Raw genomic sequence first — 22,736 nt, 5'->3', positions numbered from 1 at the left:
GGTCAGAGTATTTAACCACTGGCTTCTGTCCTTCCTAGTCTCGGCTAGTTGTCTATGTCTCTTCACTGAGGTCCATAAGCTCCTCTCAATGGCCTTTACGAAGTTCTAGTAACCACTGCCTCCCTTGGTCATTCTGGCCTAGGAGTGGTAACTGTTTCGCAACATTTTTAGCACAGGAGTGTTTCACCCCCCGCTTGCTCCGTTTCCACATCTTTGAAAGCAGTATTTTGTTAGACTCGATTTCACTCCTTTTCAGCGTACTGTCTTTCTTCCTGGCAACCTGACTGATGATATAGGCTTCACTGGTTTCCTGAGAAAGTATGCACGGGAAGTAAACATTTTACACTGTATGTCTAAGATATTTTTATCCTACTGTCATAGTAGAAAAATAGTTTGATACCTACATAATTCTGCATTACAAATATTTTTTTTTCAGAATATTGAAGACCTGTTCCATTGTCTTCTGGTTCCAACATTGCTTTTAAGACGTACATTTTTAAGATCTCCATCCTTAGTGTACTGAAATTTCATAATGTGATGTATTGCATGCCAATTTTCATCCATTTTATTGGGCACTAGATGCTAACTTTCAATTGGAAAATTACAACCTTCAACTCTGGAAATGCGTTGAGTTATCTCTGCTCACTTCGGACTAATTTTCTAAGTTTTATTTTTATCTTTGCTCTGTCAGTTATTTTCCATGTTGTCCTTTGCTCTATTTCCTGGGAGATTTCCTCTATTTATCTTGCAACTCTTCTGCAGTCTTTCATTTCTGTCATCATGATTTTAATCTCCAAGAGCTCCTTCCAATTTTCTCATTATTCATTTTTTATAGTACCCAGTTCTTGTGTCATGGATGCAATATAGTTTCCTATCTTTCTGAGAATAATAATAGGTTTTGAAAGCATTCATTTCCTTGCATAGTCTGTTTTCTCCAACTTGCTTTTATTTATGCTTTTGGTTGACTCTGTCTTTCCTGCTTGAGAATTTCCTCTGTTATCTAGTGATCCTGGACGGGAAGCCTAGTCGCTCCTCTTAAGAGCAGAACACTATGTTGTTGAGTGGAAGTTCTGATCACATGGCTGGAGCTTGTTGACTGTGGGCTGCCCTGTACCATGAACTGGTCTTGCCATTTCCCTGGAAGTCAGTTTCTTTAGGTCCTCCTTCTTAGCCGAATGTGATTCTACCCAGAATAACTTTTAACTTGCTGTCTTCCACGTCTTACTCTTCTTTTTCATATTTTCCATCTCCTTATCTCTCTACGGTGCACACCAGGTAAATGCATTCAGCTCTATCTTCCAGTTTACTGTCATTTAAGTTGTCTAATCTGTTAGGGTTTTTTCCTTTCGTAAAATAATTGTACCTATTTCTAAAAGAATTTTAAGAAATCTGCCTGATCATTTTGTTAGTTTTTTGTTCCTTACTAATGTGTTACAGTCTGTATTTGTTTTGAAGTATTTCATACATATTAACTTTATATTCTAAATTGTATAATTTAAAATTAGTGGTCCTTGAGGGGCTCTGATCTTTGTTCTTTATTTGCTTACTTTTCTTGTGGAGGACAGCTTCCTTGAATGTATGCAAATATATCATTGTAAGCTCATCCTGGTTGAACACGAGCTACAGAAGCAATGGCGGTAATTTTCTTTAGAAAAGACGTGAGTTTTGCATGAACAATCTGTTAACATTTTAATTAAAGTTTTTGGACTTGGCTTTCCCTGAATGCAAGTAGTGTGCATTTGAAGCCTGCAGGGGAGCAGGCTTATGATGGCAAATTCCTCGTGAGAATCATTATTATTTTATCCTGTTTGCAGCAGGAGGAAAGAAACGCATTCCCTGTGGGCAACTGTGTATCAGGCAGAATAGGCTAAGTAATGCTGGGTAACAAATAACTCCAAGTGACTTACGTCACATTCTCAGTGACTTACACTACAAGAGTTAATTTATTGTACAAAATCTGGTGTAGACACAGAAAGCTCTTCAGGGGAATTGCCTTTCATGCCTGGCTTAGAACACATACTACTTCTATTCTGTGGTTCTTCCAACTTAATACGATGCATCAGAACATTCCACAGCAGAGGAAGAGAGCTTAGGGAATTAAGCACCAAAAGTTGTACCTGGAAGTGACACATACACTTTCACTCCTCGACTATTGGCCAAAGCTGTTTTCAGCCATGTGCTAGAGGGCTGGAACCTCGCTCCAGCAAGGAGAGGAGAGCTAGAAGTATTTGTGAGTACTAGCAATATCTACCACACACTTCTCAGAGTAGCAATGGATTCTATTTCATCTCTTTTGATTGTCCTAGCTTAATGCAGGAGTCTCTGATTTAGCTCCCTGACTTTGTATAGTCCTGTAGCTTAATCCCCTGTTTGTGGCCTGCAAATGGTAATCCCCTAAATTCTGTGTTCAGAATTTGACTTTTATGCTCACTTATTGCTTGCTACTTTGGTTTTCAGTTCACTACTGCTTTCTTTGGGGATCAGGGCTTGAGGGAAATCTTTAGGGATTTCCCTTACCTTCTTGCTAGCTCCACAATTAATTCAAAATATGCTCATGGTAATTTATCTAAAATCCATTTGAATTGTGTTAGGGACACTTTTGAATATCTAGTTGGTATTACTTCCAGAACTGTTCAAAAAAATTGTTTCCAACTGTTCAAAAAAATTGTTTCCAACTGACAGATGACAGAGGCATTTGAGACCAATAGCAGGCCTCTAACTCAATAAAAAGTTAATGAAGCCGCTGACACTGCTCTGTGGTTCTGTGTGGTGTGGTACTGGAGTAACTGGTATTCACTTAGGTTGACTTTTCCATCAAGTAGAATTATGCTGTATGTTTAGTCCTAATTTGATACACTTTTTATTGAGTGGAATAATACAGTCATGTCAAAGGACTTAACAAGGAGCTGGGAAGAACACGTCAGTCTACACATGCAACCTTTAGAAAACAGTTTTGGAACTGCATGATAAAAATCCACTCAAGAAGTCAGAGATCAACCTGTATCAGAGAAATCTAAAATCGAGGGGCCAACTTTGACATGTTCAATAAAACCTTGATTCCGCTCGTACTGCTCCAGCTGCTCGGCTGGGTCAAAACAGCTTCACAGGGGAATCAGATAGAGGCCTTGCTGTGGTCAGATCCAGATCACCCATTGGCTGTTCCTTCTGCTTTGAAGCAGACCCCATGTGCTCGACCCTATCTCTCAAGCTGATGGTAGCTACTCTTACTCTATCCCATGGGGGTCCTAATTCCCCTCCTCAGATTGACTCTGGAATGGACCACATCTCCAGGCACTCCTTTTCCTCCCTGCCCCCAAATGTAGGTTCATGTGTCTTTTTCACATTAACTGCTTTATGGTTGGAGAAATATGGAAGGAAACATAAAGACATTCTAAAATGTTTGTAATCCAATGTTCTAATTGTTTTGGTCTCTGCCTTCCTTTCTAAGAAGGAAATTAGGATCTAGATTGTTCTCTCTGTCTGTATATCAGAGAAGGATTTACCAATGTTGTTCTCCCTTAGGCAAGAGTGTGACTCCTCCCTCCACGAATTTCCCTCCTTCCTGGCAGGCGTGCCGGGAGTTGTCAGCAAAGCTCAGGTGAAGTGTTCACATTTCTAATGGCCAGAAAATTAGACTGAGTCATACCCATTCCACAGAAGCTCTTTCCCACAAACACTCTTTTGGGAGGTTGTCGGAGAGCCAATTGGCATAGCGCTAAAGAGCTGGAGAGGTTAATGCAGATTTTGAACAGAACTTAGTAAGTGGCTACACTGACAAGCAAAAATAAGGAAAACAGCTGGGAGACACCATCTTCTTTCCATGCAGCACCATGCTGCAAATGGGGAATTGGTGTTGGGATAAAATTAGTGGTCTGTGTATCTTGAATAATTATTTAACAAATAGCTATAAAGACTCATGCTGTGCCGGTCTCAACACCATGTTAGGCAACAGGAATACGAAAGTCAAGAGAAGATATACACTGTGGCTGCTCATGAAGATTATACCCTCACGAGTACGATAAACATTAAACAAATTACTTAAGTGCATAGTTAGCGACATAGTTTAAGTACTAGGAAAAAAAATCACTATCTTTCCTTCTCCTGTAACTTTCTAAACTCTTCAGCTTTTCATTTGTTCATCGAAATCTTTTCCAATCTCCCATAGGGTCTTCCTTGCCAACTGGTGTAATTGTCTTGAAAGAATTCAAGGTCATATTTGGTGCAAGTATGTGGCTTATGGCCACGTACCAAGTATTGCTCCAATCCTGCCCCATACCAGAGATGTCTGTCCCTGTGTCCTTGGGGGAAAACATAGATACAGGAAAATGACCAGCAACTGGAACAAGGAGAAACTTTGTTTTTTAGCTGGAACTTTAGCCTCAAACCATAGTATATAACTCTAAAAAACTAACCTGAACCACATGTCAACCTCCAGCGCATCCTGGGAGATGGTCTGGGCATTGCATCATATTCAGAAAAGACTGATTCAAAAACCCTTGAAAAATAATGTAAGTGTTTGCTGGAACTTCTAGAAGACATAGCAAAGGGTCGAATTACCTCAACACATGCACAGTGCCCTAAAATTCTTCTTCACACCTCTGTCCCCCTCATGTCCCTTCCAGTGGTTAGCTGCCTGACCCCTCCTCCTCCTCCCCTTTATTTCTCCCTCCCCTCAGAATCACAAAGCCAGCCTGCAATGACTCAAAGTTCTCTCTCCTTCTCCTCTGTCCACTTCTGGCCCTCCAGATAAACTGTTTTGCCCTAATTTATGTAAATCCATTTAGCGATTTAGCATTTCTCCATCAGTGCTGGCTCATCTGACGTCTGCCTGGCACTCCTGCCAGGCTCTTCCACAGTATCTTTGCAAAGTCTGGCTTAGTCGGCCAGCTACTGGCTGTCATGTAAGATCTAGAAGGCAAACCAGAAGGAGAAGCAGTCATTCTGGAGGAGAAGCATAGTTGTAAGTAGTCACATGGGCACAGGTGGGTTCTTGGCAGACATCCACTGAGGCAGCTGAGACGGCTGGTGGTCATTGGCCCAGCAATTTCTGCGATGTTAAGCTTCTAGTCAGTCCCAGCAACCCCACCCCTGATCTTTGCTCCCCCAGCCCCTCTAGTGGAAGTGAAGCCTTGGTTTCTTGTACGAAAGCTCTTCATATCTGAAATTTCTAGAGTTAGTGTACTCAGACATCTGGTTTACCTGGGACAGTACCATTTACACCTGTTGTCCCTGCCTCGTTGTTAGTAATACCTCCTTTTGCTCTCAAAGTATTCCAGACTGAGTGATAAATTATATGATGGCATTGCCTAGCGAGGTTCCCATTTCTCTTATGGAATCCTGCCTGCTATGCCACCTCTCATAATTCTCTCCGGTCATTGGCCTGAGGTTCAAGAAACAGGTCAGTCCTATAAAACACAGGTCTGTGAATGCTTCCTTTCTGTCCCTGTCACACTTTAGATCAGGTATCCCCACATGGAGACCTGAAGCGTCTTTCAAGTGGAGCCCACTGCACCTCTGGTCCCAGGCCTGTCCTGGGTGCTACAGGGGCAGCCCCTCAGAAATGTCACTGAGTCTTTTCACCTGAGGAAGAAAGCTCACATCTACTTATATTTGCAAATTGCACTGTTAGTGCCACCACTGGGAAACACAGCTCAACGACAAGTCTTTGAACTTGACCAAACCAGATCATCAACTCTCCCCCTTAGGGTTGAAGAGAAATGAGTTAGACGAAAGAGACAAAAGTAACTACAGTTTCGCATTGAATTGTTTCCGTCTTTGCTCACAAGCAAAGGACTGTGGTAGGATGCTCATGTTTAGCACAATAATTTCAGTACTAAGTGGTGAGTTCTAGATGGTATGTGCTAGGAAGCTCCTCATTCCACGAGCAAGCAGGAGCAAATTAGGGTGCAGCCTTCACAGCCACTCCAGATGCAGCAAGGTGTCTTCAAACTGGATTCCAGCAAGGGAAAAAGTGGGGAAGAGAAGACACTGAAAAATAACGTCAAAGGGGACACGTTGTCTCATTTTGAAGCCAGGGGACCAGTGCTGGCCCAGCTGGGGTCTCCAGAGAGCCCTCAGCTTCAGGAATCACAGCTGATCTGAATGCCAGATGACAAAAATGGGACGGCTCTGGGTCTTGGCTGTGTATCAGAGCATTGTGCTCAAGATGGACTTTTCTCTGGACCCCAAACACTTCAATCATAATAAGCGAACACTTTCTCTTTCTCCTGAGTTTATCCTCTACAATCTCTGATCACAAGTCTTTAGAGGTGTGCACAGGGTGAATATAAGAGTATTAGAGGCCGTGAACTGCGCCTGCTGAAACAGTGCTATTTCACTTACTAAATGACAAGAGAAGAGCATTTAATGGGGAAAAGAGAAATGAGAAGGAAAATGACAATAGTAAAAGAAAGGAAGCCGAAGGAAAATTCTAGGAGGTGAAGTAAAAAGAGTGTTCCCCTGTTTGGAGCCATGGGGACTCAGTTGAGAAAGGATTTGCCATATATGGCGATACTGTCACCTTTTTGCCCAGAGCTTTATGTTCCTGTCACTTTTGGGAGCAGTTGTTCTGAAAGGTTCATATTTCCCCACAAACAACTTTAAATATTGCTGCTTTTAATTCTCAGGTAATTTTTGGTGTTACTCAGTTCAGATTGAGGGGGAAAGCTGGCAAGTATTTGAACCAGGACCAATGGCTAATTTGGGTAATTTTGGATCTCAGACGTGGCTTTCTTTCCAATTAACTGGGGATTGTACATAAAGCTGTGTATACCCCTCAGTTTTGATGATCCTTTCTCTTTTCTTTCCTATCTTGTATTCTGTGCCCTTTTTGTCCCTTTCTCTCTGCTTATAATTCAGAGACCAGCCATTAACCATCAGCTTTTTTTTTTTTTTTAAAGATTGGCACCTGAGCCAACATCTCTTGCCAATCTTTTTTTTTTTTTTATGTTTTCTTCTTCTTCTCCCCAGACCCCCCAGTACATAGTTGTATATTCTAGTTGTAGGTCCTTCTGGTTGTGCTATGTGGGACACCGCCTCAGCGTGACCTGATGAGTGATGCTAGGTCCATGCTCAGGACCGAACCAGCGAAACCCTGGGCTGCTGAAGCTGAGCACGCAAACTTAACCGCTCGGCCACGGGGCGGCCCCAACCATCAGCTTTTTTTAAATAAGGTTGTGATTGTTACTATTGGAAATATTTATTGTGATGCTTGCAGAATTATACTAAAAACCATTGAATTATACACTTTAAATAGGTAGGCTCTGTGCTATGTGAGTACTGAGCTACATCTCAATAAAGTTGCTATAAAAAACAACAAAAAAGAAGTATTTATCGAGTCATTCAAGACTTGACCAGCAGTCTTCTATTTATTCAAATGTTTTACATATGTGAGAAAATTTTAAATCCCTGACAAAGCTCTGCGATAGGCACTGTAATTACCCCCATTTCTCAGATGAGGGAATGGAAGTAAAGTGGGGGTAAGCAAATTGCCCAGGGGCACCCAGGGAGCAAATCGAGAAGCTGAGATTTGAACCCACGTCTGTCTGAGACAAAAGCCTGTGTCCTTTATCATTCTGTCCCAATGCCTCAAAGTAAGGCCTTTGATGAAAATTAATATAAGGCTTACATTCAGGGACCAGGCCATAGGGTTATTCTTTTTTTTTTTGTTCCCACCATCTAGCCACACTGTCTGAAGAAAGGAGCTGCTAGATTGCTTGGTCTCAGTCAAGGTCTGGGTGCATCGCTGTGAGGTGCTCACCTTCCTTGGGGACGTCTTTCTTCTCAGTAAGAAAAAAAGTATGAATCGAAACTTCCAGGGCTGCCAACCCAACACTTTGACAAAGAGTGAGTTCACTTAGTTTCCCTTTCTTAAACTAAAGACACAGTCAAAGGGTTCTAATTGAGCCTTCCTGGAGGAAGTGGTAGAAGACTGATTTTTTAAAAACTGAGAGCTCTTCTCTTTTAGGCAGATGTTGGGCAACTACTGTAGCAAGAATTAAAGCAAATTTAACCACCAGTAAATGAATCCGAGGAATAGGGGCATCCCACATGAAGAACAGCGTGTGCGAAGATCCAGGCGTGGGCAGCTAGGTCCTTAGCTGTGTGTGAAGACAGAAGCACAGTCCGGATGAACTAGAATGTTCTCCATGCGTCCTAATATGCTTACAGTGAGTTGTCGACTGGGTTTGGAGGTTTGGATGTGTGGGTAGGTGTGGTGGGACACGAGCCTGGAAAGGAAAGTTTGGGACGAGATTAGGAAAAGCCTTGTATATGCACTATACTTTGGGGAGATTAGTTTGAAGGTGACAGCCATTGGAACTTTTTTTCCCTTCAATTTTTTTATTGTGGTAAAGTACACAGGAAATAAAATATACCATCTTAACAATTTTGCATTCAATGTTATTAAATATGTTTACAACCTGCAACCATCGCCACCATCCAGCCCCATCTCTAGGCCCCGGCAACCACAGTTCTGCTTCCTGTCTCTGTGATTTTGACTACTCTAAGTATGTCAAATAAGTGATATCATACAAGGTTTATCTTTTTGTGACTGGCTTATTTCACTTGGCATAATGTCCTCAAGATTCATCTATGCTGCAGCATGTGTCAAAATTTCCTTTTTAAAGGCTGAATAACTTCTCATTGTATGTGTATACCACATTTTGCTAATCTAGTCATCCGTTGACGGATAGTTGGGTTGCTTCCACACTTAGCTGTTGTGAATAATGCTGCTATGAACGTGGGCGTACAGATATCTCTTCAAGAGTCTGCTTTCAATTCTTTTGGGCGTATACGCAGAAGTGAAATTGCTGGATCATGTTGTAATTCTATTTTTAAATTTTTGAGGAACCACCATACTGTTTTCCACAGCAGCTGGATCAGTTTACATTCCCGCCAACAGTGCACAAGGATTCCAGTTTCTCCATATCCTTATTAGTGTTGTATCTGTTTTTTTTTTTTTAACAGTAGCCATCCTAATGGATGTGAGGTGTTATCTCATTGTAGTTTGATTTGAATTTACCTAATGATTAGTGATGTTGAGCATTTTTTTGTCCCCTTATTGGTCATTCAAATATCTTCTTTGGAGAAATGTCCTTTGCCCAGTTTTGAATCAGGTTGTTCAGATTTTTATTGATGAGTTTTGAGGTCTCTGGATATTGTGGATATTAGTCCTTTATCTTTATATGATTTGCAAATATTTTCTCCCATTCTGTGGATTGCATTCTTACTCTATTGATATATAGTTTTATGATGCAGAAAATTTTTAAATTTTCTCGAAATCCAATTTATTGCCTATGCTTTTGTTGTCATATCCAAGAAGTCATTGCCAAATCCAATGTCATGAAGGACTTGCCCTACATTTTCTTCTAAGAGTTTTATAATTTTGTCTTACGTTTAAGTCTCTGATCCATTTTTGAGTTAATTTTTGAATATGGTTTTAAGTAAGAGTCCAACTTCATTCTTTCATGTGAGGATATCCAGTTTTCTTAGCATCATGTGTTAAAAAAGACCATCCTTTCCCCATGGAATGAGCTTGGCACCCTTGTCAAAACTCGCTTGACCCTATAGGTGAGGGTTTATTTCTGGGCTATCTATGCTATTCCATTGATCTATATGTCTGTCTTTATGTCAATACCACACTGTTTTGATGACTTTAGCTTTGTAGTAAGTTTTGACAAGAAATGTGAGCCCTCCAGCTTTGTTCTTCTTTTTCAAGATTGTTTTGGCTATTTGAGGTCCCTTGAGATTCCATGCGAATTTTAGGATGGGTTTTGGTATTTCTGCAAAAACATTACTGGGATTTTAGTAAAGATTGCATTGAATCTATAGGTTACTTTGAGTAGTATTGAAATCTTAACAGTACTAAGTCCTCCAATCCATGAATGTGGAATGCATTTCCATTTATTTATGCCTTTTTAATTTCTTTCAGCAATGTTTTGTAATTTTCATTATACAAGTCTTTCACTTTTTGGTTAAATTAATTCCTAAGTATTTTATTCTTTTTGATGCAATTGTAAGTGGAATTTTTTTCATAATTTGCTTTTCCGATTCTTCATTGTTTGTGTATAGAAACACAACTGATTTTTATGTGTTGACTTTGTATCTTACTACTTTGCTGAATTCATTTTGGCTCAACAGTTTTGTTGTGGAATGTTTACCTTTTTCTACATATAAGCTCATGTCATCTGCAAACAGAGATTATTTTACTTCTTTCTTTAAGTTTGGATACCTTTTATTTCTTTTTCTTGCCTAACTGCTCTGGCTAAAACTTCCAGTACTAAGTTGAATAGAGCAGGAAAAGTGAGTATCCTTGCCTTGCTCCTAATCTTAGAGGAAAGGCTGTCAGTCTTTCACCATTGCGTGTGATGTTCACTGTGGGTTTTTCATATATGGTTTTTATTGTGTCGAGGTAGTTTCCTTCTATGCCTAGTTTGTTGAATGTTTTTATCATGAAAGGTGTTGAATTTTGTTAAATGCTTCAGTTGAGATGATCATGTGGTTTTTTTCTTTATTCTGTTAATGTAGTGCATTACATTGGTCAATTTTTGTATGTTGAACCATCCTTGAATTCCAGAATTAAATCCCACTTGGTCATGGTATATAATCCTTTTAATATGCTACTGAATTCAGTTTGCTAGTAGTTTGTTGAAGATTTTTACATGAACGTTCATCAGGGATATTGATCTGTAGTTTTCTTTTTTTGTAGTATGTTTATCTAGCTTTGGTACAGGGTAATGCTAGCCTCATAGAATGAGTTAGGAAATGTTCCCTTCTCTTCAATTTTTTGGAAAAGTTTGAGAAATATTGTTATTAGTTCCTTTTTAAATGTTTGGTAGAATTCACCAGTCAAGCCATCCAGTGTAGGGCTGTTCTTTATCAGGAGAGTTTTGATTACTGGTTCAATCTCCTTACTAGTTATAGGTCTATTCAGATTTTCGATTTCTTGTGATTTTGTCACAGCAGGTTTTGTGTTTCTAGGAATTTTTCCATTTCATCTAAGTTGTCCAATTCGTTGGTGTATGATTGTTCATAGTACTCTCTCACAATCCACTTTATTTCTGAAAAATTATCAGCAAAGTCATCATTTTTATCTTGAATTTTAGAAATTTGAGTATTTTTTCTTTTTGTTTAGTCCATCTAGCTAAAGGTTTCTCAATTTTGTTTATCTTTTCAAAGAACCAACTTTGGGTTTTATCGATTTTCTCTAGTGTTTTTCTACTCTCTCTTTCTTTTATCTTTGCTCTATTTTTTAAAAATTTTCTATAGCTATAAATTTCCCCCTTATGTGTCCCATAAGTTTTGGTGTGTTATGTTTTTGTTTTCATTGTCTTTAAGTATTTCTAATTATCCTTGTGATTTCTCCTTTGATAGATTTTTTGTTCAAGAGAGTGTTGTTTAATTTTCACAAGTTTGAGAATTTTCCAATTTTACTTCTGTTTTTGATTTCTATCTTTATCGCTTTGTAGTTAGAGAAGATAGTTTGCATGGTATCTATCTTTTAAGTCTATTGAGACTTAATTTGTGGCCTAACAGATGGCCTATCCTGGAAAATATCCCATGTGCACCTGAGAAGAATGTGCATGCTGTTATTGTTGCACAGAATCTTCTATTTATGTCTGTTAGATCTAGTTGGTTTATTGTGTTATTCAAATTCTCTATTTCCTTACTTATTTTCTTTCTGGTTGTTCTGTCTTTATTAACAGAGTTCTCAGTTAACAGCTTTTTTTCTTCTTTACTTTAAAGGTGTAGCTGTAATGTTTATTTGTTTGTGTTGTTTCTAACAATAATCAGCTGTCATCTTTCTTTGTTCCTTGTATACTATCTGTCAAATTTTTCTCTGGCTGCTTAAAAGACTTTTCTCTTTCACTGCTTTTGAGCAATTTAATTGTGATGTTCCTTGGTGTAGTTTTCTTCATTTTTCTTTAGCTTGGGGTTTGTTGAGCTTCTCAGATCTCTGAGTTTACCATTTTCATCATTTTTGAAAAATTTCAGCAAATGCTTTTTTCAGCAAATACATTTTCCTCCTCTTCTACCAGGACTCCAATTATATGCTTTTTCCACTTTCAATATTCACTCAAGTTCTGTTCATTTTTTAAATTCTCTTTTTATCTGCATTTAAATTTGAATAGTTTTTATTACTGTGTCTTCAAGTTTACTAATCTTTTTTCTGCAATGTCTAGTTGCCATTAAACCCATTCATGTATTTTTCATTTCACTTTTATTTTCCTCTCTAGAAGTTGATTTGGTTCTTTTATGTATCTTTCACATCTCCACTTAACTTTTTGAACATATGAATCACAGTTATTTTAATGTCCGTGTCTGCTAATTCTAACATCTGTTTCAGTTCTGGGTTGGTTTCAATTAATCAATTTCTCTCCTCATTAAATTTTGGATCTTCCTGTTTCTTTGTGTGTCTGATAATTTTTTTATTGGATTCCAGATATTGTGAATTTTATCTTATTGGATGCAGGTTATCTTTATATTCCTACAAATATTCTTGAGCTTTTTTCCTGGGAAACAATTTACTGGAAAATAGTTTGATTCTTTTGGGTCTTGCTTTTAAGATTTGTCAGGCAGGATCAGAACAGCCCACCATTCGGGCTAATTTTTTCCCATTAGTTTTGCAAGACCCTTTAGGCACTCTACTCAACATACCATGAGTCATGAGGTTAGCTAGTTAAACTGATTAGAATAGGCATTATTCCTGGCCAGGTTACTGTTACCTCTGTTCTTGTCAAGTGGTTCTTTTCTAGGCCTTGGGTTTTCCTTTCACATGTGTGAATTGATTGCATTCAGCTAAATACTTGAGGGTACCCTTTACACATCTCCAAAATTTTTTCTCTATGCTTCTTTTCTTGGTACTCTGTCCTGTATATTCTAGCCACCTTTGTATCCTCAACTCAGAAATTCCACTGGGCTATCCCTAGGTTCCCTTCCCTGTGCCATGACCTGGAGACTCTCTCAAGGCAGTCAGTTGGGTCAAAGGAAGAGTTCACCTCATTTGTTTTCTCAGTTCCAGCAGTCACTGTTCCTCAGTGCCTGATGCGAAGTGTGTTGAAATCTTTGTTTCATATGTTTCATGTTTCCAATATTTTATCTTTTTTTTGTTGCAGGTGGGAGAAGAAATCTGCTTTCTATTATTCCGTCTTGGCTGGAGGCAGAAATCATTTCCATGTCTTCAACCTCACTTTCAGATTTTCCATATCCTTATCATTCCATTTTGCATTCTGCTTATATTTTTCAAATCTATCTCCTGGTTTCTAATTCTTTTTTTCCAGCTGTGTCTAAGCTATTTAATATCTTCAATGAATTTTGAATTTAAATGGCTCTACATTTCAGATTCGGGAATCTTTTCTTATTTGTATGGTTTCTATTGCTTCTATTATTACCTTTTTTGTTACTCATTTTAAACAGATCTATTTTATTAATACTATTGAGATTTTTCTGTCATATCTACTTTGTAGAGAACCAATTCTTTCTTTTGTTGTGTCTACAAAGTCTTTCTTGTGGTTATTCTTTGTTCCATCATGTGATTTGATTTTTTAAATTCTGACAATTAGTCTACATTTTTTATTCATCTTGCTTAATTTTGTTGTTTGTGAATTGGAGAAGTTGCAGTCTACGGCGTCTGAGTTACAGATGTGACCCTAAAGAATGGTTTTCTATTTTCTTCTGCAGGATCTCCAGGTATTCCTTAGTTTTTGAACGGGGTTTTGTTTTCATGACCTGGCCAGTGTTTATCAAACCACACGTGTGGTATAAACTCTGACCCTACATCTGCCCATTGTGCAAAAGTACGTTTGATTTCTCACAGGATAGTTTTTCCTCCCTCTTATAACTGGTTTCTCCACTGGAGTCTACATATTCCCATCTGTTCTATCTTAAAATAATAAAGTTTACTTGAATATTCCGCCCTTTTGTTTTCTTTCATCCTCCACTTCCTTAAAATTATAGTTTATACTCACCCCTACCCATTTCTCAACAATCAAAACTGTACTCAAATAGCTTTTTAAAGAAATTCTCAGAAGGCCCATAGAATGGTCTAGTATAGTCTCCATTCCCTTTCTCTCCGCGACATTTGATGGTGCTTACCCTTTCCTTCTTCTAACGCTCTCCTTGCTCCTGCTAACAGAACACATTCTCCTAGTGTAGTGAGGGGAAATGCCATTTAAACAAAAACTCTGCACTAAACCTTCTAATGAATGAGACATAATATATATCTGTAAGGAACTAAAGGTTGATACTATTCCTGTCCTGTTATGGATATTGGTGGGAAAAAGCAGAAAGGAAATTTCAAAGCTTTTGCCAATTCTTCCATATTGCTAAAGGGTAATTTAGTAGATGACACTTTGTTTAGCAGAGTATATTTATGAGTCTTTAAATATGTAAATACAGGCTCAAAGCCAAGGAAGAGGTGAGGAACAAAATTGTTCTGAATAATAGAATGAAGGGAATTACATTTAAGCAAGGAAGGAGAAAGGAAGGGAAACTCAAGAATCAAAGCGACATGGAGAGGCTGGCAGGCTCTTGAAGGAGACAGGGGGCAAGCCAAGATAACTCAACACTGGGCATTATGCAAATGGTCACCAGCGAGAATCTTCCTGTCAAATACTAGCTTGTCTCAGGAGCTTGTGTGGGTCTGGGAACATGCCGGGGCCAGCCACAGATCCAGTTTCTGGGAGCTAAGGAAGATCCACATTCAAGTGAAGGCTTCAGGTGGCAAACTTACTCAGCTGGAAATCCTTCAGAAACCAACGAGGGCTCTTTTTTTGCAGACTCACATTGTCCACACTGCTTCAATCAAATTCCTTAAACAAAGCAACAGCAAGAAAGAAACTTTATTCTAGAAATGATCACAAAGAGTGCTACCCTAAACCTCAACAGAAGGTGTTATCTAGACCAGCACAATGCAATCGAACTTTCTGCAATCGTGAGAATGTTCCCTCTCTGCATTTCATAATATGGTAGCTTTTTTTTTTTTTTTAAAGATTTTATTTTTTTTTCCTTTTTCTCCCCAAAGCCCCCAGTACATAGTTGTATATTCTTCGTTGTGGGTCCTTCTAGTCTTGGCATGTGGGACGCTGCCTCAGCGTGGTTTGATGAGCAGTGCCATGTCCATGCCCAGGATTCGAACCAACGAAACACTGGGCCGCCTGCAGCAGAGCGCACGAACTTAACCACTCGGCCACGGGGCCAGCCCCATAATATGGTAGCTTTTTGCCGCATGTAGCCACTGATCACTTGAAATATGGCTAATGTGACTGAGCAACTGAATTTTTAATTTTTCTTAATTTAAATTTAAATAACACAAATAGCTAACAGCTATGCAAACTTTTTCTGTAAAGGATTTTGTGGGCCACATATGGTCTCTGTTGCATATTCTTTGTTTTTCTATTTGTTTTGTTTTCATGGTCCTTTAAAAATAGAAAACATTTTTAGCTGGAGGGCTGAACAAAAACAGGCCACAGGGCCGACTGGGCTTGTGGGCCATGGTGTGCTAACCCTGACACTCGATGCTATTGAAATGTTTATGTTTTTAATATTAGTAAAGTTATTATTACTATCACTCCAGTCTTAGAAGTGTAAGCGGTCTTTCTTATTGTTCTAATAGAGCTTTTTCCAAACCGTGTTCCATGGTACACTCATCCATTTTATTTTATTTTTTTTGAGGAAGATTAGCCCTGAACTAACATCTGTTGCCAATCCTCCTCTTTTTGCTGAGGAAGACTGGCCCTGAGCTAACATGCATGCCCATCTTCCTCCACTTTATATGCGGGACGCCTGCCACAGCATGGCTTGACAAGTGGTGCCATGTCCGCACACGGGAATCCGAGCCAGCGAACCCTGGGCCGCCGAAGCGGAATTTGTGCACTTAACCGCTGCACCACTGGGCCGACCCCTACACTCATCCATTTTAGGTGCTCTCCACAAAGAAACAGCTCTGTGTTTGAACAGGTTGGGAAACACTGCATACTAAAACCCTATTTTTTTTTTTTAAAGATTTTATTTTTTTTTCCTTTTTCTCCCCAAAGCCCCCCAGTACATAGTTGTATATTCTTCGTTGTGGGTCCTTCTAGTTGTAGCATGTGGAACGCTGCCTCAGCGTGGTTTGATGAGCAGTGCCATGTCCGTGCCCAGGATTCGAACCAATGAAACACTGGGCCGCCTGCAGCGGAGCGCACAGACTTAACCACTCGGCCACGGGGCCAGCCCCCTAAAACCCTATTTTTGAAGACTTATTATGTAGGTTAGTATATTAAAAGCTCCGATGAGCTGACACAAAATATTGGATTTACGTAGATTTAGTTTTTCTATATTTGACCATTGTGCATGAGGCCTGCTGTGTATAACGTGTGTGCAAGGAGGAGTGTGTGTATGTACTGCATAGAGCGTGTATAGCCGCATGGTGTGTAAGTATGTGTAGTGTGTGTGTGTAGGTGAGTGCACACAGGGGGTGTGTGTAGCATGTGACACCTATTAATATTCTACAGATAAGTGCTCCACAGAACCACTCTGAGAAACGCTTGCTGAACAAGCCTGACAATAAAAATCTTTCTCTCAGGGCCTCAGAGCGGAGGCACAGGTGGTAATTAAGTGATATTCAGAACGAGTGGGAGGATTTATTCCTGTTGCCCTGGTTCAGAGAAGCTGTCATTAAGACTTTTCAAGAAGAGGTGGTGAGGTCAGCGCACCCTGGGATGTTCACCGAGTCAAGCAATGAGTGGAAGAGACTGCCCTGGGAAGCAAGCCCCACCATCAGCTGGTTAGCTCTGGTCCCTGTAACGTGGCAGAACAGAGCAGGCTATGGGAGCCGGAGGGATATGCTTGTGGAGGTGGCTCTAAGGGGACTTCAGGGACCCTTGGAAGACCAATTAAAAATCACAATACCTCTGAGAGGAAAGGGAAGTTCTTGGCCCACTTTAAGAGAGGAAATGGGGAATGACTGGCCTGAATTCAGTGGAGACTAAAGAGCAGATTTTGAAGATAGCGCTTGGGAACTCTAACTGTTTAATAAGGAGGAAATACCACCCTGAGGACAGGAGAATTGAGCGGTCCCATTGCTCTGCTCAGCTTTGGAGAAGCAAGCTTGGCACAGAAACGGCTGTCAACCCAAGGGCCTTCGAGGAGCACTTTTAGCTTCTCTGAGAGAATAAAATTCCTGGATCCTGTTTGGACGTTGTTTGCTTTTATTTTCCAAGAGTCTGGAGAGAGAGGGTGAAAGTGGAGTTGCTCTTAGAAAATGCTTGGGTTTGTCTCCTGGTGAGGAGAGGCACCAACGTCCTGGGCAAAGCTCCTCCTTCCGTTAGAATCTCCGAGAAGCCGAGTAGCCGCTTTCTGAGAATGTGACTTCATACGGTTCCCTCCTGCTAAAGCCATTCTCACGTCTGCTTCTTACCTAGGCAGACTGGTATTTTAGATCTTTCCTGCCAGATGTTTATAGCAGCATTCTGTCTCTACAATAGCTCGGTTATTAAATTTATTTCTGCTCTTGATGACTTTTAATAATATTCAAGGCAGATGGAGGGTGAGTGAACAATTTTCCTTTCTTGGTCCAGCGCAGACGGTGGATAGGTAAATCTATGCGTGCCTCTGCTCTGTTGCTGCTCGCCACTCCTGCTGGGGCTGCCCATGCCTAGGAGCAGGCCAGCTCTGTGCCCGAGACAGCCCGGTAGCTGAGGGCGTGGGCTGCGCACTGGGCCCCTGGTTGGGTTGGGTCCCGTGGGGTGGGGTCTAGTGAAGGAGCTGGGTGGGTGACACTAGTCTGCTCCCATAGACTGCTGACCAACCTTTCCCTGGAGGATTTAGATTTTGAGAAGAATCTAATGAAGCTAGAAATGTCTTCTATATATATAAATTTCATCACATTTGTGGTGGTGAAATTTCGTGTTCAGTTTCCTCAAACACTCATCAAAGGCCCCCATGGATGCGGTCACCTGAGTCACTCTTAGTAAAGGCCAGAATAAAAGAGAATGCTGGAGGCAAAATGTCAAGGTCAAATTGTGTCTCTTAGCTGGAAGCAGCAATGACAAATGAGTGGCCTCTCATTAGTCAGAGCCCATAACTGGGTACAGCTAGCCCAGCATGAGCACTGAGCTTGGCCAGAGAACACAGGATGGCGTGGTGCTGGCTGCAGCAGAGTTCCCACTTCGACACCAAGACAATCTTCTTGCTGTTGCTGAGTTTTATGACCGTGATGTCATTGAATGCTGCCGACAACAGATCTGTTATATGGCAAATGAAAGGGCTTTAAAACTAACTGAGGGACCCCATTATGCCAAGACTGGAGCTTGTCATAAAAATCATCGGTCATTGATGTCTCTGAGCTTCTGAGTTGGGCCTTGAGGGAAAAGAACTGTGAAATTTGGGTTCAATTCAGTTGTTTTGATCTGGACTTCTTTATGAGTAGAAAGAATTCAATTGGCCATATGTGACCTTGAATTTCAAAGAAATCAAATCATGCAAACAAGATAATTTAGCCTCTTGCCCAACAATTCCTCCTTTTCTCTTCAACGCCAGGGTAATGGATTGAGGCCTTGCCTGACGACATTTTACTAGAGTTTTGAGAATTGTAATAGTTGCATTGTTTCTCTGGTTATACCCCCAAAGTGCCTTGTGGATTTCCTCAACTGAAATTGCTCCCTGCTGCTATTATTGTTGGAATGAAGGACGGGTTTTAGCACTGAAACAATGCCACCAGAGGGAACAGCAGTGCGGCAAGCCAACCAGTGACAAGGGCCTTAGCCCCTTCTTCCTGCTCCATCGATCCATCCTTTCATCTGATGAATATTCATTGAGCACAACCACATGCCAGGCAATTGCACCAGGTACCGGAAATATGGTAGAACCTTAGAGAGAAGTGTCATTCCTGCCCTCAAGGAGCTTTGAATTGGTGGTAGGAAATGTGCTTTTCTTTTGTTTCCTTACCTCCAAATTAAATCATTTTATTTCCGTAACACCCAACCATTTGGTGGCAGAAAATATTATCCTGCAGAATGACGGGTAAATAATAGACACTGGCCTGGAATAAAAACAAATGCTCAATGGAATGCTACACAGTAGTTTAAATAAATACACAGACATGCAAAATGATGCTTTCTGTATGATATGCATAGGGCTATTCTGAACACCCAGTCATAGGTAATGCTGTCCTCTGTGTTTGCGGAGAGTGAGCTCAGAGACCAGGAATGGATACAGGCAATTTCAGTAAATTGCAATATTTATTTTTTAGCTGGGTACTGGGTATACAGGTGTTTGTACTATATCACACATATATATATAGTATACATATACATATTATGTATACACATATTATACATATACAATATATGCATATTATGTATATGAATATACCCATATTTACAATACTTATACACTCATACGTATATACTGTACATGTAATGTAATATATTTAAAATACAGCACAATTAAAAAGCTATGGCTTGGGGCCGGCCCAGTGGCGCAGTGGTTAGGTGTGCATGTTCCGCATTGGCAGCCTGGGGTTCACAGGTTCGGATCCTGGGTGCGGACAAGGCACCGCTCATCAAGCCACGCTGTGGCAGGCGTCCCACATGTACAGTAGAGGAAGATGGGCACGGATGTTAGCTCAGGGCCAGTCTTCCGCAGCAAAAAGAGGACGATTGGCAGCAGATGTTAGCTCAGGGCTGATCTTCCTCAAAAGAAAGCTATGGCTTAATAGTCATGCTTCAGAAAACCAGGTCTGGGCACTGAGAACTGGTGGGACTCACGTGTATTTGCTCTTCACCACATTCTCACCCCCAGATACAATTTTCTGAGCATGCCTTTCCATTTCTTCAACATTTCAATGTTCTATATTAGTCCCTGCTCTTTTTCTTTCTCAGCTCTACATCTCTCTATATAACTCTTAGTTCAAAATCACCCTGGCAAGTGAGAGAAGCCCCAGGGAAAGCAGCAATGGATAAAATCAGCCCCTCTTTGCTCACTTACTCACATTTAAGGAAGGATGATGAAGAGTCTGAGAGCATCCTGAAGCAGTACCCAGTTCAAAGAGTTAATACTTACTAGCTCTTAGTACATTTGATTATTATTAGCTATTAGTACAGTTTGCAGATTGCTGAGAATGGCATAGAAGCTGAGCTACAGTGGAAAATTAACACTCTATGAGGGCCAGAGTGAACTTTATGGAACTCTCTGGGATTTCTCAACTGGAATATCGCCATGAAATTTTACATTGGATTACCCTGGGGGGGAGTTAAGTTGTTTTAATTACTGCTGCCATTCTGTGTTTTATTCCTTTTAATTAGTTTTAATCTTTGTACTTTCCTCTGAGTCAGTTCCACCAGAGACACAATTTTGAAAGTAATAATGATAAAAACACATCAACTTTTCTAGTAAATGTTGATGATATGCTCATCACAGCAGTGGAGAAATCCAACAGGACAGACCATGATATTCTTTTGGTCAGTTTTATGACTGCGTGATGTCAGGAAGTCTTAGCTATCCAAGAAAAACATTGCATTTGTCCAGACTTTACACCTATATTGACTTTTAAGGATTTTCACATAGTCAGTGTATCAATGAGCAATTCACTCTAGAACATCATGCATCCAAATTGGTATTTCAATTCAATTCAATTCACTTTCAATTCATTCAATCCAATGATCTGAAATGCTAGAGTAAGTTGTGCTAAGTGGCTAGAAGGTATTAGTTGGCTGGTAGAGAATGGAGGGCAGAGGAGTGAGAGCATGGAAATGGAGAACAAAAAAGAATTTCATAAATGGAATTCATTTGGAGGGCTGGGGCTCACAGTAGAGAGATAGTCACCCAAGTGTAGGCATGGCTTAGAAAACTTTCAGAAGTGTACTTTGCCACCGGCAACCACATGAGTTAGCCCTCCCATATTCATAGCCTGGGCAATATCTGCCCCCAGGATGCTGAGGCAACAGTATACTCTTTGTATCTGGTCTGACATGGTTTACTTATAGTGACAATGGGAGATAATATTTGAAGTCCAGACTATTTCAGAAATCTAGTCACCATAATTACGCTTTGAACAGATCAATTATCTTAATTTGAAAGAAAAAATATGGTATTAGGAGAAAATCTTTCATATTCAACACTTGAAAAATCAGTAAGAGGTGTTCATAAATGCTATTATTTGACTTTGACAGTGAATGCGACATGTGGCAGTTACCAGGGCCTCATATTGGGGGATGGATCAGCAGACAATAATGAGAGCAAATGCTCATATATGGTACTCACCGTGTCCCAGCACTTTACAGTGACTCTGGATGTGGGTACTGCAATTGTTCCTATTTAACGGATGAGGGAAAGTGAGTAACTTACCTAAGATCACACAGTTAGTAAGAGGCATATTTGGTATTTAAACCCAGGCAATTAGACTCCACAGTCCATTTTCTTCCAGCTATTATACTACAGTTTCTCTTACCTTAAGCTTTCCTTTTGCTGTTTCTCCTCTCCTCTCCTCCTTTCCTCTGTGGCCCTAATACTCCTTTTCTGTAAAATAAAGGGGAATGGTGCGTAGTCGATAAGGTTGTTAATTGTTCTAGCATTATATGTTTATACACAAAATATTGTACTGCATGGATTTAGTATTCTTTGAACCATTCAATTTAAAAAGAGGTAATTCAAATGTCTCCTACTTTTCAAAATAATGTAACTAAAGATTAGTATATAATGCTTAATAGTTATGTTACCCTCCTGTGTTTTTTTCCCCTTGATTAGTAAAATAAAAAGAGAGAGAAGAGAAGAATTCTCATCCATGAACTAGAATTGATTTGGAAATCTGAGTATAAATTTTGTTTGACAAAAGTGGATTTCTCCTTGCGAGATGATGGAATATGTGCTTTTTAGAAGAGTTAAGTACCACTGCTGCCCAGGAGAAAAAAACATAAATATATTCAGAAGATCTGTATAACCAGGTAACTTTTAAGAGCTCTTTTAAATCTCAGGTTCTATGAATCCAGGCAAAGGAACTTAGCGTAGGAACAGCAGCATTAGCTACACTTGTCCAGCAATACTCCAAAAATAGACTCATGCTAAATAAACCTGCTTACCTATGTCCTGAAGGACGACAGGAGAGACTATCATCTTCATCTATTACCTGGAATTCAAGTTCGTTTCAACAAACATTCGTAAATGCCTGCTACCGGAAGAAAGTGGGTTATGCATTATGGTTACCAGGAAAATGAGGCCAGATCCTTGCCACAGAAGAGCTCAAGGTCAGGGCAGAGCCAGATCCCTGCGGTCCCCCCGGGGAACAGACAGTGAGGCTACAGAGCCTGCTGAGCTGTCCACCCAGCAATTAGAGGGGCATGAGAAGCCTGCACGTTGACAACCACAAGGAAGTCATCACCATGAGTCATCTGCAAACACATCCAACTTTATGTCAGCTCCTTGCTTCAGCAGGTGGATCATTTCTGTTTTCCCTGGAAGCCATCTGCTGGTCTAAATGTTGGGGTTGATTTGTTTTTCTGTTGCAGAGGAGAAGGTGGCTTTCCCAGAAGTAACTAGAACACGCCTGGACTTTGGCAGAGGTCCAGGAACGAGCAGAAGGATAGAGACCTTTTGAAATTCTCTCTTTCCTACTGTGTGCAAACTTTCTTGACCAGCTAAAACTCGACTCAACTTTCAAATATTCCAACCCTGAGAGAAACATGCAGCTCCTGGTGGGGTCACCATACGGGCACCTTTGTTGGCCGTTGGATCTGTTGGTCTTTAGAGGCTAGCAGTTA

General features: G+C 40.3%; 1 long non-coding RNA gene across 1 annotated transcript; it reads right to left on the bottom strand.

Annotated features, from left to right (window-relative positions):
- Positions 1–8,253: 8,253 nt before the first annotated feature.
- LOC103550653 (uncharacterized) lies at positions 8,254–22,352 on the bottom strand. Its single transcript, XR_544844.2, has 3 exons — positions 22,059–22,352; positions 21,431–21,498; positions 8,254–14,810 (listed from the first exon to the last, which is right to left on the bottom strand). It is a non-coding gene; the product is annotated as an uncharacterized lncRNA (long non-coding RNA).
- Positions 22,353–22,736: the final 384 nt, after the last annotated feature.

The sequence above is a fragment of the Equus przewalskii genome, chromosome 4 (genome assembly GCF_037783145.1).
Source record: "Equus przewalskii isolate Varuska chromosome 4, EquPr2, whole genome shotgun sequence".
NCBI lineage: Eukaryota > Metazoa > Chordata > Mammalia > Perissodactyla > Equidae > Equus > Equus przewalskii.
This window is presented reverse-complemented; position numbering and strand designations above follow the sequence as displayed.